General features: G+C 37.2%; 1 pseudogene; it reads right to left on the reverse strand.

The window, feature by feature from the left end:
• Positions 1-2,047: 2,047 nt before the first annotated feature.
• Positions 2,048-9,190, reverse strand: LOC110199887 (protein C-mannosyl-transferase DPY19L3 pseudogene; annotated as a pseudogene).
• Between the last annotated feature and the right edge of the window lie 1,864 nt (positions 9,191-11,054).

The raw sequence follows: 11,054 nt of genomic DNA on the forward strand, positions 1-11,054 counted from the left end.
CAACTTTCTGAAGAAACTAGAGCTAAAAGAATTATGACATCTTCTAAATGGGATTGCTAAATAATATATGCATATGTACATAAAAATTTTACAAAAAATTAATAATTTTTAAGACATAAAAATATTGCAAACAAATACCCAAAGTAGAAAACCAATCCCTTGTAGACAGTAATGGAGAAAAAAAAAGTAATCAGTTCATAGAGTAAAAAAGATATAGACACAAATGTGACAATGATATCAGCAATATGAGTGAGTCAAAGAACAAATAATAGAAATAATTAGGAGCTGTGTGGAAAAATTTTAAAATTAAACATGCCAAAATTTCTGGCATGAAGCTAAAGTAGACATAGGGAAAAGGTACTCCCTTACAATCATCCATTAACAAAATAGAAAAGGAGAGGATTAACATACTGAATATGGGGGGGGGGGTTAATTAGAAAGCTAAAAAATTAACAACCATGAAATAAGCACAAAAATGGAAAGATTAAAAATTAGAAGTTATGTTAATATTAGAAGTGATAATGGTAAAAACCATAGAAATGATCAATGAGTTTAAAAGCTAGGTCTTTGAAATGACTAATAAAATCAAAGAATCTTTCGTTTGTAAGTTAAAATGAAGGTAGAAAATCAAATTGACAAAATAGCAGATGAGCAAAATGAAATCACAACAAAGTTAGAAGACATATATATATATATATATAATATATATATCAGAACTCATTATAGTTATATGCTAACAAAACTGAGAACACAAAAGATATGAAAGTGTCTTCAAAAATATAAAGTACTTAAATTAACAAAAAAAAAACCAAAATACAGATCTTAAACAATTCTAACTGTAAAGGAGCTACTGAAAAAACAAACAAACTTCTAATTCTAAGAAATCCATAGGAGAATTCTATCAAACTTTGAAGGACAAATAGTACCAATGCTACTCAGATTATTCACAGAAATTGAAAAGGCTCAGGGAGGCAAACTACCTTGCTATCTCTCCCTGTTACAAAAACAAGCTGACCTCTGTAGAATTGCCCTTGTATGAACAAGACTATCTTTATATCAACATAACTATCATGTACTGATTCCCAGTTATTGTACGTGATCCAGAGGTCAAGTTATAGACATCAGTTCCCAAAGCTATCTTGTCATAGACATAACAGACTAAAAATACACCCCTTAGGAATCCTCTCCCTCTCCCTCCCCCTCCCCCAGTTTCCAGTAGTAAATGACACTGTGACTAAAGTTGTATGTTATCACCTCTACTACTTTTCCTATATAAGCTTTAGCATCATTCCTGTTAGGTTGCAAAATCCCTTAAGGAGCTCTGCACACTTTGGCAAGTTCCCTAAGGAGCTCTGCCCACCATGGCAAGTTCCAAAGGAGCTCTGCCCGCAATATTAGCATTGTAATAGACTTTTTTGCCACCTGACTGGAAGTCTGCTTGAGTTCCTGAATTCATTCCAGATGACTCTGTCCTGTACTTTGGTCCTTAAGATGTCCCTGACCATCCCAAAACCACATCACTCTTATGAGCCTATTACTTACAACTTTTGTTTTTAATAAAACATTATTTTTACCAAAGCACTTGCTCAAGCAAATATCAATGGAAAAGTGTCAAATAAATACAGAGAATCATCATAATATTTGAATGCTAAAAGCATGAAAACTTGAAATGTCTATAAAACGTATAGGAAAAAAATAAGACAACAGTAAACTTTGTTTTTAACTACCACACCAGTATTAATGTATGCAATACTTCAATAGCATGAAATAATTAAATTGAAGGATTTTATTCACTAATTGTTACAAAATCAGTTGATTTAGTTTAATAAAATTCAAAATAATCCTTAAAAATCTTTCCAGTAGAAACAAACTCAGTATTCCCATCTGATTAGAAATAACTCAAATAGCAAACTTGTTTGTACTCAACATGATGAACATCAGTGGGAAAAAGCATACAAATTTTTTTTAAAACTTTATGTAAAATATCTTCGAAAATATCAACACTCATGTAAACTTCTAGAATACTTATTAACCTCACAGAATTAAACTATAGGTGAAATTCATTTATCATGAATCCTTGCTTGTTGACTTCTTTGGGAGATCTTTTTGTATATATCTGATAAATCTTTTTTGTTCTCTCAGTCCCCTCTCTTAGTGTTTTCCCTGTGTACAGTTTGACTCCAGCTAACAATTGCATGCTTCTACAAAATAAAGCTTTCCTAGGAGCATTTGACTTAATCCAGTTCATCAGCTCCACTATGTCTGGGTCATAGAATTTTCTCAATTCTGATAGCTTTTCCATCATTCATGGCCAGGACTTACAACAAAGATAGGTGAATATTAATACGGGTACTGAATACCTTACAATTTTCATCCTTTTTGGTGTGTAGAGATGGACCAACTTAAAAAGTAACACCTATAGTTACTGCTGCATAAGCCAAATGATGCAGACATACACATATGTGATGCTTCTTCATTCTCATGGTACTAGATGCCAAACATCCAAACAAAATAGAGTGCACAAAGGTGTAGGCTGTTCCAGGCTTCAGTAATGCATTTTCCCTTGTTATCCATGGATTGTATATTAATAGAACAAAAGAGGTTCTGAAGAGCAGCAACAACAGCCACTATCACCACAATGGAAAGAAGAAGCACGTACACATAAAACAGTAAAGTATGTGAGAGTCTTTCAAGTATTAATACGCTTAAAGGGTAGGAAACCAAAAACTTCTTCACATAGGTACAGATTTGCAACAAAATCTCTTTTTCCGCTAAACCCAGATTTTGGCTTCAGAAATTTAAATACGTGTTCATCTGACTTTAAGAAATTTTATCTCAATAAAGCTATTGAGAAAAGCTGTCAAACAGAGCACCAGGATTAAGTGGAACAAAAGTTTCTTGGGCCTATTAAGGAAGCCTCCAGATTTCAGAATTTCCTGAAATTTTCTTGCCATTAATACTGAGAGGTTAAAACATAAACAATGACCCAAGAATAATGAAATTAAAGAACTGAAGGACACAGGCCAAGAGTAAACTTGCCACCTGTATTGCATATAGCTGTGTACCCTCTGCTGTTCAGGGAGTCCATTATGAATAAAATTAATGCTTGCATCAGAATCACAAATTGATTAAAGTACCATGTCAGACTAAAGATAAAAGTATATATAAACACTGCAAGAAGAGTCAGCATTTCACAAAGAGGCTGTAAGTGTGGTTTAAGTAAATATATAATTACTGCTATATGAACTGTGAAGAATGGCATTACCCAGTTCTCTCTCAAAAGAATGGTGAACTCTACTCTTGTGGTATTTATTCTATTTATAACATGCCAGAAAACTGCTAACAGCCTTGACTACCATATTGCACTAAGGGGCCAGCTCATTATATAAAGCACTGTGATGTACATTCCTTGGAGTCCAAATAAAAGGTAGATATTAAAATAAACAAGTTCTAAATGTGTCTGTATAGTATCAACTCACAAAAACCTTTCATGATAGTTGGAGCTTGTAGCACTGGTTTGTAATAAGGGTAACATAATCCACACCTTCTGAATGATATTTCTTACTCCACTTCCTTAATGTTAGAAAACCATAAATCATTTTCATATAAAGTTAGCAAGGCAGATGGAAGTAAAAAATCTAGCACGAAGGCCAAAAGTTCCAATAGTTCCAGAAAAAGACAATTTCTCATAATCCTCTCCCACTATAAAAACAGTTAACAATTGTCTTTCCAATTCCTCCTCTTCCCACTGTGATGGATTATCCTCATAAACTTCCACAACTTTTATTTCTTTCCTTTACCTGTGTGAAAAATTATTTCTCTTGGTAATTTGTCTCAGAGACTCAGAGCTCCCCAGACCCACCTTCTGCTCCAAAGATCTTCAGAAGGACATTACTGATAACGAGATGGCATTGAATCTTCTTTTGTTTAGTTTTTTTGTTGTTGTTGTTTTTTGGCAAGGCAACTGGGGTTAAGTGACTTGCCCAGGGTCACACAGCTAGTAAGTGTCAAGTATCTGGCCTGAGACCAGATATGAACTCAGACATCCTCCTGATTCCAGGGCCTGTGCTCTATCCATTGCACCACCTAGCTGCCCTGCATTGAATCTTCTTATCCTGGTCAAACCCAATTCAAGCCTGAATTGATTTTATCCTACTCAGGTTTGGGTGGAGACCTATTCTTCTGCCTAAGTAGACCAAGGCTGGGAGTGATCTGGAACGATGGCTGGTTGATATCAGCCCCTGTTGAAAAGGTATGTATCTCTGTACCTCTAAATCCCAAATCGAGCCAGTTTTGAACTGGCTCCCTTAGATGGGTTTTGGACTGAACTCCTATGCAATGCATGTCTAACCAGCTTGAGGGAAATTAAAATATGGACACATGCACCCTAATTTCATTTGTCTCATTTTTACAACAGACTCTGTTTTTAAAATTGGGGTTCAACATTAAATGGTGCCATGACTCAGATTTGGACTGGGATTTTTGGGTGACTCTTTCCCCCTCAACAGCCATGGGACTGGATGCTTATAGGACTTTTGCCTGACGTCCCAGTCCTGAAGGTGTGTGAGTCTAATCCCCAAAATCCCTGCTCCTTATCTGTCTGACCCCCCATATTAGGTTGCAGTCTGTTTTTCTCCAAGTGACTCTGGGGGCAAAGGCCTTAAGACAGGTCTCCTGGAAGGAAAGGATATCCTCTGTAATTTGGCTATGGGTCAGTCAGAGTAAATTGGCACGTGAAATTGTATTGTAATCTGAATTGATTAGGATGTAGAACTAAAGGATACCTGACTTTTGATCAGTCTAATTCTAATTATCTTTAAAATGAACTAAGCCTAAAAAGCCAATAAGAAAATTAGATTCAGGTGTGCTCTGTCCTGTCATTCTGTCAATGTCTCTGTGTGTTTGTAAAACATTTCATGTTTGTGCTGAAAGATTTAAAACGAAGACAGAAAAACTTCTAAGGAATTTCTAAGGTCTGTAATTAGATAGAACATTGGGAAAGAACTCCCACCTTGGGCTTTCAGCAGGATATTAAGATTCTTTTTTGGGGTGAATATAATTTTTTAATTTGGAATGTAAAGGAAAGTGGAGGTAGCCTGAGTAATTGTGTTTGAAAGATTAGGAAAGAGAAATGAAGATTAAAGCGAAAATATAAAGAGTAAAAAAGTGGTTAGGGGATAGATGGGGTGGGGTGGTCAGCTTATATGCTCTAAGCTGCACCCTCAACCTTGGATGGTTGTTCTGGGTACCTTTGTGCCAGCTTCAGATGGTTTAAGTATGTTGAGAGGGTGTGAGGATATTTGATTTTACTTTAAGTAGAAAGACTGAAAATGAAAATTTTGTGGCTTGATTTGAAAACCAATAGATGAAGTTATAGAGGGTCAGAAGGAATTATGTCCACCTGCCTTTCAGGATAAATCTGTAGGAAGGCCTTACTAAATCTAACATTACATAAATATTGGCTATGGTAAACATATTGGTTATTGGGATTTGAGATTATTATATAAAATCTTAAAATGTTTCCTTATACTGTTCAATTAATTATTGTTAGCCCTGGAAATTCTGGGGGCTTATGCCTGGAGAATCTAGCCACACCCAGTCAGCATTGATTCAGATTCCTTACTTCTCTTTACCTGGGCCAAACTCTTTAGCTAACCTGATGATAACAGATGTGATTTCAAACTGGTTGTTAAGCAGGGCAGCTAGGTGGCACAGTGGATAGAGCATTGGCTCTGAAGTCAGGAGAACCTCAGTTCAAATCTGGCCTCAGACAAACACCGCACATCTACTAGCTGTGTGACCCTGGGCAAATCACTTAACCCCAATTGCCTAAAAAAACATCAGGTTGCAAACTGGTTGTTAAGGAAGTAGAGGAAAAATTATTCAGAGCTAAGAATTGTCACTATATATCTTTTTAAAGGAATTTATGGATATTTACTTTTAAAGGGCCAAGAGTATTCGACTTTTAAAAATTTTAAATGTTTGTCGTTAGCAATTATAAATCTAGATTTGATTTGATTTAAATCAAAAATCTGTCCTGAAGGAATAAGAATAGCATCTGAGAGTGCTCTTCCTATCAGGATTAAGCACAAAAATATATTGTTACTTGGCATTAAGAAACTTATTAACAATATGGCCCCAAGAAAGTTCTACTTACCTAAGTTTACTGTTCTGTAGGGGGATAATAGTGGAACCCACTTCCTAGGGATATTGTGAGGATCGCATGATTGTGAAGTATTTGGCACACTGCTTGACATAAGACAAATGCTATCTGAATGTTAACTTTTTAAATGTAATTGTTTAAATTAAGGTCACCTAATTGGTAATTAATTGGTTTTGTTTCAAGTTTAAATATATAACTGTTTATGGTGTTGTTATATTTCTAAAATTTCCTTATATTGTATAATTTGGCAACAATTATATCACATATGATGTTAGAAAATCAATTTCTCTTATAATCTAGATGTTGTTAAATTAAGAATTGTACTGTCAGAAAAAAATGAATGACCAGGAAGCTGTTGGATCATTCTATCTGACCACGAGTTATAATATTTTGAAGTACTATAATTTAAGGAATCGTAAACTTCCAACTTTGGTCTATATTTTAAAAGGGAAATTTCAGCTAAAATTATTTGGTTTTCACTCATGAAAATTAAGATTGTTAACTAAACTATTTGAAGTTTATTGTTTAAATCAACTATTTACAAAGGTATTTTTGTGAAAGAAAACTTAGTATGAGAAATGTTTTGCAAAACCTTTTGTGTGATTTTTAGAAGGTCTACCAAATTTCCATTTGCAAGCCAATTTGTTGCTGTAGTAATTTGATGTTAATGACAATTATGTCCAAACCTACTGTGAATTTCAACTTTCATTCCTGGGTTTGTTGTGTGCTTGGACTGGCCTTAATGAGTGCTTTCTGAGAAACAGAGTCAGAGTCAGCAGCTCAATGGGAGCAGCATCAGAAGTCTAAGGCTAGTAATTAACACTCAAGTAATTATTATAATGAGCTGTAAGTGGGGAAGATCTTGCTGTCTTGATCTAAATTCATTTCATGGCCTAAAAATGAGTTAAAATTAGTGTTTGAACTTATTATACGTATAAGATCCAATTTCTGAAGTATTTTGTGTTGTTATTTAATCAGGAACTAGAACATGTGTAGGAATGTATGCAAACTACTTGAGGCTCACATTAAAGAAGTTCCCAACCAATGTGAGATTATAGTCATATACCTGAAACTCTGATTATTGGAACTTACTATTCAACACCTTATGGGACTGTTAACTGATGTTATTCTGAGTCTGACTCCAGGTATGATTATCAAAGAATGCTATTGAACCACTGATCCATGATGCTAGCAACCTGTGGGGTCTATGAACTGCATCTATGAACTACAGAGGGTCTTCTCATGGTAAAAGTTGGGAGAGCAACTATTCCACATGAGCTGAGGTAGGATTCTCTTGACTCAATTACTCCACTATGACACCTGGCACACTTTAAGCCTGACTCAATGTAGTTGGCTGTCTAAATAACTTCGGCCTGGAATTGACATAAAGTTAGGGAAACATTGTTCCCTTACTTTATTTATGTCCCTATTCTTTTATGGCAAATTTCTGTAATCAAAAAGTGTTGTAAGCACAGTATTAAATCTATTAAATAAGAGATTGATGCTGGAATATCTGAGGTTATTATAGTAAGATGCAAGTATAAGACTGAGCTATTTGGCCTAGAATTTTAGGCCAAATGCCTAATTAAGTATTTAGACTTGATATCTGTTGCTAGTATATATTTCTATGTAAGTTAGGGTCCTTTAATTCCTCATAGTGGTATGGGGATAATTAGGTCAAGGACTTGTGAAACTAGGATGTTATTTTGCTACTTAGCTAATGTCCTACCTGTCTCAGTTTTGTCACAACTGCTTAATGTTAAAAGAAGAATGGCTCATGGTCTATCTTGTAAATGTCTTAAAAGAAGATCCAGGGGCAGCTGGGTGATGCAATGGATAGAGCACCGGTTCTAGAGTCAGGGGGACCTGAGTTCAAATCTGGCCTCAGACCAAACACTTGACACGTACTAGCTGTGTGACCTTGGGCAAGTCACTTAACCCTGATTGCCTCACCAAAAAAAAAAAAAGAAGTATCCACTTTAATTAAGGGTTATTTATTTGAACATGACCAGAAAGTTGAAATTATCTTATTACTTGATATGTACTGTTTTAAAATTGTTCACTCGATGTATTACATAAGTATCGAAGTCCATCTTTTTATAAAAAGTGTTCTGTTATTAATTCCTTAGTGGAATCTCATCCTCCTAATAGGGGAATGAATGTGAAGTATAAAAACCAGGTTCTGATTTTCACATTTTATTTGAATTTCTTATCAAATGACAATTGGCCAAGGTTCCATTTTTAATTTTATAATAATAAAGACATAGGGGTTGAGTTAACTTTCATTATTTGACCTGGTTATTGGCAAAGTAATTTAAAATTGTGTTAAGGTCAATTTTTTAGGAGATTTCAACAAAAAAAAGAATACAAGGAGTCTTGACAGGGCAGTCTGTTGGAGACTGCCTGAACAGCACTCCAACCAAAGGATTTCATTGGATGGTGTCCTGAGCACCAGACAGCTATATGGGATGGGACTTCTAAGCTTTGAATGGATAATTTTACCCTTTCCCTTTGTGACTGCCCCTTTGATTTGTCAATGCATCGATCAATTTCTCCCTCCCCTCTCCCATAGTGTTACCCATTATAAGTCCCCAAAACCCCTTGATGAAATGTTGACCATATCAGTTAGTGATTCATTGAGAAGGCTATGTCTCTTATTAGAATCAGATGGGGGAAGGTGAAAAATTATTTCTCTTGGTAATCTGTGTCTTGGAGACTCAGAGCTCCCAGCCCCACCTTCTTGTCCAAAGTTCTTCAGAAGGACATTACTGATAACGAGATTGCATTGAATCTTCTTATCCTGGTCAAACCTAACCGAAGCCTGAATTGATTTTATCCTACTCAGACTTGGGTGGAGACAGATTCTTCTGCCTAGATAGACCAAGGGCAAGTCCCTGGGCAAGTCACTTAACCCCAATTGCTTAAAAAAAAAAAAAAAAAAAGAGAGAGAGAAAAATTTTTTGGCATAAGGCTCTGGCACATCAGAAAAGAACCACATCCAGCTGGAGTTTTGCGGGTTTACGACATGCAGCATCATCGGGTTGTCAAGTAGATTTTTCAGTTAAAATGCAGGTTTGCTCATGTATTCTTCCACTTTCTCCTGTAACATATCAGAGTCTTCTATAGCCTTGACATCAGTTTTCTTTGAGGTTTCCTGGATTCCTCCACCAATGATAAACTCCTCAAGGATAAAATATGCCTTTTCGAAATTAAATGTAATATCCAGCTCACAGACCACGTCGGCAGGGGCCAAGCCGCCCACCTCCCTGCGGGGCTTGGCCGGAGGAACTGCCGGACAGGACGGGCCAGAAGCGGGACGAGCCGACAGCCACCGCCCCTCCCGGAGCCGTGGGCTGCCGAGGTGACAGGTAGTGGTCTGGAATGATGGTGGGTTGATATCAGCCTCTGTGGAAAAGGTATATATCTCTGCACCCCCAAATCCCAAATTCTGCCAGTTCTGAACTCACACACACACGCGCACGCACACACACACACACACACACACACACACACACACACACACCTGCACAAACCTAACAAGACGTCCACAAAGAAGTACTGGGGAAGGGAGGTGGCCACTCACACTCCTACACTAATCCTTGCATGCCCTCTTCATGCTCCTCATACCCCACACCCCACTATTCCTCTGGTCCCTTCCTACATGGCAGGTAGCTCAGAAAGTTCCTCAGAAGAAAGGGGGCAGAAGACTTGGAAGGAGGAACTGAAGCAGGAATGGGAGAGGGACTTTTTGAAAAAAAAACTGGCTTTTCAAGACTATCTTTTTAGGGTCTCTTTAAGTTATTCTATATCTCTCTGTAAAACTCCAACCTTAATTTTGATTTGTTCTTTCCACTTCTTTAATTTGGAGACCTTCTTCTGAAGAAAAGACCTTATTCTCAGCCTCTCTTATTTTCCTTTCTATCATTGGCTATTCCCTTGAAAAGAGGAGAGTTTAGATTGAGATTCCTTCTTGGCTATTTCAAGGAGTCATTAGAAAAAAACATCCCGGGGCAACGAGGTGGCACAGTGGATAGAGCACCGGCCCTGGAGTCAGAAGGACCTGAGTTCAAATCCGGCCTCAGATACATGACACTCACTAGCTGTGTGACTCAGGGCAAGTCACTTAATCCCAATTGCCTCACCAAAAAAAAAAGAAAGAAAAGAAAAAGAAAAAAAGAAAAAGGCATCCCACTCAGGGCCCTTCATCCAGGGGCCAGTAGAATCAAGAGTAAACCAAAAAAGTTAATTCTGTTGTGAGCAAAAGAGCCCCAATATAATGAGCAGTGTCCGAAGTCAAAGTTGGTTAAATTCTGTCAATTATTCAAGTACTCACAAGTACACAATTCGAAATTTGAGAACATGTCATCTCCTTGGTGGGACCTGCCAGAGTGGACCCAAAATTGCCTGGGGGTCTTTTAACAAACCCTCAATCAAAAAGTCATGGACTCAACAAAAAGAGACTGGAGTTTAGGGATTTAAGATATCACTTACCCAGGCCAAACTGCCAAGTTGAATCCATCCTGGAAACAAGGGGTCTGTGCTAGTACCAGGTGTCTGAGACTGAAAATGGTGCCCAGCCGGAACAGCCTTTGAATCCCACTTCTGACAGCAGAAACGTCCATCTGAAATAGAGAGGACAAGTAGCAACAGCAAGAAGAAACAGAGTTGCAGATCAGGATACAATACAGCCCCAAAGTATTGGAGTGCCTTGGAGGGGCAGCAGGGGCAAGGTTTAAATACGTTTCATAGGGAGGGAATCTCACAGGAGACACAACCTAAAGAAGCTTTTGCATAAATTGTTTTGCATAATGACCAAAAGTCCACAGAGAAGGCTGGAGAGGCTCAGGGAGTAGTGAGTGACATCTGGTCAGAATAGCAGGCTCCAGGTGCA

The sequence above is a fragment of the Phascolarctos cinereus genome, unplaced genomic scaffold (assembly GCF_003287225.1).
Source record: "Phascolarctos cinereus isolate Bilbo 61053 unplaced genomic scaffold, phaCin_HiC Scaffold_3;HRSCAF=262, whole genome shotgun sequence".
NCBI lineage: Eukaryota > Metazoa > Chordata > Mammalia > Diprotodontia > Phascolarctidae > Phascolarctos > Phascolarctos cinereus.